Here is a 6,000-nt window from a genome sequence, read left to right as displayed (position 1 = left end):
GCAATAATGAGAGTAAAGGTCTGTTCTTCTTCTCTTCTTAAAACTTAGTCCCCCATAGTAGATTCAATCACCAAAAAAATGTCCTGATTGATTAATTTGCCTTAGCATTTCTTAGATTTGCCATATTGCTATATTTGAGAAAAAGTTTTCTATGTATGCCATATAGAGAAATGCTGCATCAGCCAAAGGATGACATTTTTCTTTATTCCTAACATGGATTTAAAAATTCTGTGTTTTGTATGTGTCTATGATGTTCTCTAGCAAGTTTCAAGGGCTGCTTACTGTAGCCAATGCATTCATCCCACACTTCATGCACTTTGCCGCTGGATAAAATCCCTTCTTGGCATTTCTTGTAGGACAACAAGAAAAAGCACATGGCCCGTATGGGGATCAAACCCATGACCTTGGCGTTATTAGCACCACGCTCTAACCAACTGAGCTAACCGGCCAAACATAAAAGCATCTGCAAACACAAAAATGCCAAATGTACCTAAAACAGGAGAACATTCAGTATTTCAAAGATCAGCAATATTGAGTAGAGGAAGACTCTCTAATAATGGGTTCCATGGTGTAATGGTGAGCACTTTGGACTTTGAATCCAGTAATCTGATTTCAAATCTTGGAGGGACCTAACTTTGTTCAATTTCCTTAAAGTTGAATTTTAGGATAGCTTATCTATTTTTAAACTTTGTATAAATCCCATCATCTTCAGTGGTTTCTTTACTCCAAACTAATTTTGAAGCTGTTTCAAATCAGTTTTCAACTGGAGAGATGTTTGTCAAACATTTGAAAATAGGAAAAGTTGCAATAAGAATGCAGTGATCCATCACTTGTGCTATGGTTTTAAGATTTTCTGGTTTTAAGAATTTTCTTCTTCAGTGTGCACTAATGAGAGTAAAGGTCTGTTCTTCTTCTCGTCTTAAAACTTAGTCCCCCATAGTAGATTAAATCACCAAAAAAATGTCCTGATTGATTAATTTGCCTTAGCATTTCTTAGATTTGCCATATTGCTATATTTGAGAAAAAGTTTTCTATGTATGCCATATAGAGAAATGCTGCATCAGCCAAAGGATGACATTTTTTTTTATTCCTAACATGGATTTAAAAATTCTCTGTTTTGTATGTGTCTATGATGTTCTCTAGCAAGTTTCAAGGGCTGCTAACTGTAGCCAATGCATTCATCCCACACTTCATGCACTTTGCCGCTGGATAAAATCCCTTCTTGGCATTTCTTGTAGGACAACAAGAAAAATCACATGGCCCGTATGGAGATCGAACACATGACCTTGGCTTTATTAGCACCACACTCTAACAAACTGAGCTAACCGGCCAAACATAAAAGCATCAGCAAACTCAAAAATGCCAAATGTACCTAAAACAGGAGAACATTCAGTATTTCAAAGATCAGCAATATTGAGTAGAGGAAGACTCTAGAACAATGGGTTCCATGGTGTAATGGTGAGCACTTTGGACTTTGAATCCAGTAATCTGATATCAAATCTTGGTGGGACCTAACTTTGTTCAATTTCCTTAAAGTTGAATTTTAGGATAGCTTATCTATATTTAAACTTTGTATAAATCCCATTCAGTGGTTTCTTTACTCCAAACTAATTTTGAAGCTGTTTCAAATCAGTTTTCAACTGGAGAGATGTTTGTCAAACATTTGAAAATAGGAAAAGTTGCAATAAGAATGCAGTGATCCATCACTTGTGCTATGGTTTTAAGATATTCTGGTTTCAAGAATTTTCTTCTTCAGTGTGCAATAATGAGAGTAAAGGTCTGTTCTTCTTCTCTTCTTAAAACTTAGTCCCCCATAGTAGATTCAATCACCAAATAAATGTCCTGATTGATTAATTTGCCTTAGCATTTCTTAGATTTGCCATATTGCTATATTTGAGAAAAAGTTTTCTATGTATGCCATATAGAGAAATGCTGCATCAGCCAAAGGATGACATTTTTGTTTATTCCTAACATGGATTTAAAAATTCTCTGTTTTGTATGTGTCTATGATGTTCTCTAGCAAGTTTCAAGGGCTGCTTACTGTAGCCAATGCATTCATCCCACACTTCATGCACTTTGCCGCTGGATAAAATCCCTTCTTGGCATTTCTTGTAGGACAACAAGAAAAAGCACATCGCCCGTATGGGGATCGATCACATGACCTTGGCGTTATTAGCACCACGCTCTAACCAACTGAGCTAACCGGCCAAACATAAAAGCATCTGCAAACACAAAAATGCCAAATGTACCTAAAACAGGAGAACATTCAGTATTTCAAAGATCAGCAATATTGAGTAGAGGAAGACTCTCTAATAATGGGTTCCATGGTGTAATGGTGAGCACTTTGGACTTTGAATCCAGTAATCTGATTTCAAATCTTGGAGGGACCTAACTTTGTTCAATTTCCTTAAAGTTGAATTTTAGGATAGCTTATCTATTTTTAAACTTTGTATAAATCCCATCATCTTCAGTGGTTTCTTTACTCCAAACTAATTTTGAAGCTGTTTCAAATCAGTTTTCAACTGGAGAGATGTTTGTCAAACATTTGAAAATAGGAAAAGTTGCAATAAGAATGCAGTGATCCATCACTTGTGCTATGGTTTTAAGATATTCTGGTTTTAAGAATTTTCTTCTTCAGTGTGCACTAATGAGAGTAAAGGTCTGTTCTTCTTCTCGTCTTAAAACTTAGTCCCCCATAGTAGATTCAATCACCAAAAAAATGTCCTGATTGATTAATTTGCCTTAGCATTTCTTAGATTTGCCATATTGCTATATTTGAGAAAAAGTTTTCTATGTATGCCATATAGAGAAATGCTGCATCAGCCAAAGGATGACATTTTTTTTTATTCCTAACATGGATTTAAAAATTCTCTGTTTTGTATGTGTCTATGATGTTCTCTAGCAAGTTTCAAGGGCTGCTAACTGTAGCCAATGCATTCATCCCACACTTCATGCACTTTGCCGCTGGATAAAATCCCTTCTTGGCATTTCTTGTAGGACAACAAGAAAAATCACATGGCCCGTATGGAGATCGAACACATGACCTTGGCTTTATTAGCACCACACTCTAACAAACTGAGCTAACCGGCCAAACATAAAAGCATCAGCAAACTCAAAAATGCCAAATGTACCTAAAACAGGAGAACATTCAGTATTTCAAAGATCAGCAATATTGAGTAGAGGAAGACTCTAGAACAATGGGTTCCATGGTGTAATGGTGAGCACTTTGGACTTTGAATCCAGTAATCTGATATCAAATCTTGGTGGGACCTAACTTTGTTCAATTTCCTTAAAGTTGAATTTTAGGATAGCTTATCTATATTTAAACTTTGTATAAATCCCATTCAGTTGTTTCTTTACTCCAAACTAATTTTGAAGCTGTTTCAAATCAGTTTTCAACTGGAGAGATGTTTGTCAAACATTTGAAAATAGGAAAAGTTGCAATAAGAATGCAGTGATCCATCACTTGTGCTATGGTTTTAAGATATTCTGGTTTTAAGAATTTTCTTCTTCAGTGTGCAATAATGAGAGTAAAGGTCTGTTCTTCTTCTCTTCTTAAAACTTAGTCCCCCATAGTAGATTCAATCACCAAATAAATGTCCTGATTGATTAATTTGCCTTAGCATTTCTTAGATTTGCCATATTGCTATATTTGAGAAAAAGTTTTCTATGTATGCCATATAGAGAAATGCTGCATCAGCCAAAGGATGACATTTTTGTTTATTCCTAACATGGATTTAAAAATTCTCTGTTTTGTATGTGTCTATGATGTTCTCTAGCAAGTTTCAAGGGCTGCTTACTGTAGCCAATGCATTCATCCCACACTTCATGCACTTTGCCGCTGGATAAAATCCCTTCTTGGCATTTCTTGTAGGACAACAAGAAAAAGCACATTGCCCGTATGGGGATCGATCACATGACCTTGGCGTTATTAGCACCACGCTCTAACCAACTGAGCTAACCGGCCAAACATAAAAGCATCAGCAAACACAAAAATGCCAAATGTACCTAAAACAGGAGAACATTCAGTATTTCAAAGATCAGCAATATTGAGTAGAGGAAGACTCTCTAATAATGGGTTCCATGGTGTAATGGTGAGCCCTTTGAACTTTGAATCCAGTAATCTGATTTCAAATCTTGATGGGACCTAACTTTGTTCAATTTCCTTAAAGTTGAATTTTAGGATAACTTATCTATATTTAAACTTTGTATAAATCCCATCATCTTCAGTGGTTTCTTTACTCCAAACTAATTTTGAAACTGTTTCAAATCAGTTTTCAACTGGAGAGATGTTTGTCAAACATTTGAAAATAGGAAAAGTTGCAATAAGAATGCAGTGATCCATCACTTGTGCTATGGTTTTAAGATATTCTGGTTTTAAGAATTTTCTTCTTCAGTGTGCAATAATGAGAGTAAAGGTCTGTTCTTCTTCTCTTCTTAAAACTTAGTCCCCCATAGTAGATTCAATCACCAAAAAAATGTCCTGATTGATTAATTTGCCTTAGCATTTCTTAGATTTGCCATATTGCTATATTTGAGAAAAAGTTTTCTATGTATGCCATATAGAGAAATGCTGCATCAGCCAAAGGATGACATTTTTCTTTATTCCTAACATGGATTTAAAAATTCTGTGTTTTGTATGTGTCTATGATGTTCTCTAGCAAGTTTCAAGGGCTGCTTACTGTAGCCAATGCATTCATCCCACACTTCATGCACTTTGCCGCTGGATAAAATCCCTTCTTGGCATTTCTTGTAGGACAACAAGAAAAAGCACATGGCCCGTATGGGGATCAAACCCATGACCTTGGCGTTATTAGCACCACGCTCTAACCAACTGAGCTAACCGGCCAAACATAAAAGCATCTGCAAACACAAAAATGCCAAATGTACCTAAAACAGGAGAACATTCAGTATTTCAAAGATCAGCAATATTGAGTAGAGGAAGACTCTCTAATAATGGGTTCCATGGTGTAATGGTGAGCACTTTGGACTTTGAATCCAGTAATCTGATTTCAAATCTTGGAGGGACCTAACTTTGTTCAATTTCCTTAAAGTTGAATTTTAGGATAGCTTATCTATTTTTAAACTTTGTATAAATCCCATCATCTTCAGTGGTTTCTTTACTCCAAACTAATTTTGAAGCTGTTTCAAATCAGTTTTCAACTGGAGAGATGTTTGTCAAACATTTGAAAATAGGAAAAGTTGCAATAAGAATGCAGTGATCCATCACTTGTGCTATGGTTTTAAGATATTCTGGTTTTAAGAATTTTCTTCTTCAGTGTGCACTAATGAGAGTAAAGGTCTGTTCTTCTTCTCGTCTTAAAACTTAGTCCCCCATAGTAGATTCAATCACCAAAAAAATGTCCTGATTGATTAATTTGCCTTAGCATTTCTTAGATTTGCCATATTGCTATATTTGAGAAAAAGTTTTCTATGTATGCCATATAGAGAAATGCTGCATCAGCCAAAGGATGACATTTTTTTTTATTCCTAACATGGATTTAAAAATTCTCTGTTTTGTATGTGTCTATGATGTTCTCTAGCAAGTTTCAAGGGCTGCTAACTGTAGCCAATGCATTCATCCCACACTTCATGCACTTTGCCGCTGGATAAAATCCCTTCTTGGCATTTCTTGTAGGACAACAAGAAAAATCACATGGCCCGTATGGAGATCGAACACATGACCTTGGCTTTATTAGCACCACACTCTAACAAACTGAGCTAACCGGCCAAACATAAAAGCATCAGCAAACTCAAAAATGCCAAATGTACCTAAAACAGGAGAACATTCAGTATTTCAAAGATCAGCAATATTGAGTAGAGGAAGACTCTCGAACAATGGGTTCCATGGTGTAATGGTGAGCACTTTGGACTTTGAATCCAGTAATCTGATTTCAAATCTTGGTGGGACCTAACTTTGTTCAATTTCCTTAAAGTTGAATTTTAGGATAGCTTATCTATTTTTAAACTTTGTATAAATCCCATCATCTTCAGTGGTTT

General features: G+C 35.8%; 2 non-coding genes across 2 annotated transcripts; both read right to left on the bottom strand.

Moving 5' to 3' along the window:
* Positions 1–375: 375 nt before the first annotated feature.
* On the bottom strand, positions 376–449 carry TRNAI-AAU (transfer RNA isoleucine (anticodon AAU)). Its single transcript has one exon. It is a non-coding gene; the product is annotated as a tRNA-Ile (tRNA).
* A 4,326-nt stretch (positions 450–4,775) lies between these two features.
* On the bottom strand, positions 4,776–4,849 carry TRNAI-AAU (transfer RNA isoleucine (anticodon AAU)). Its single transcript has one exon. It is a non-coding gene; the product is annotated as a tRNA-Ile (tRNA).
* Positions 4,850–6,000: the final 1,151 nt, after the last annotated feature.

The sequence above is a fragment of the Taudactylus pleione genome, unplaced genomic scaffold (assembly GCF_031769625.1).
Source record: "Taudactylus pleione unplaced genomic scaffold, aTauple2 ptg000085l, whole genome shotgun sequence".
In the NCBI taxonomy this organism is placed as follows: domain Eukaryota; kingdom Metazoa; phylum Chordata; class Amphibia; order Anura; family Myobatrachidae; genus Taudactylus; species Taudactylus pleione.
The sequence above is the reverse complement of the archived record's forward strand: the minus strand, read 5'-3'. Positions and strand labels throughout refer to the sequence as shown.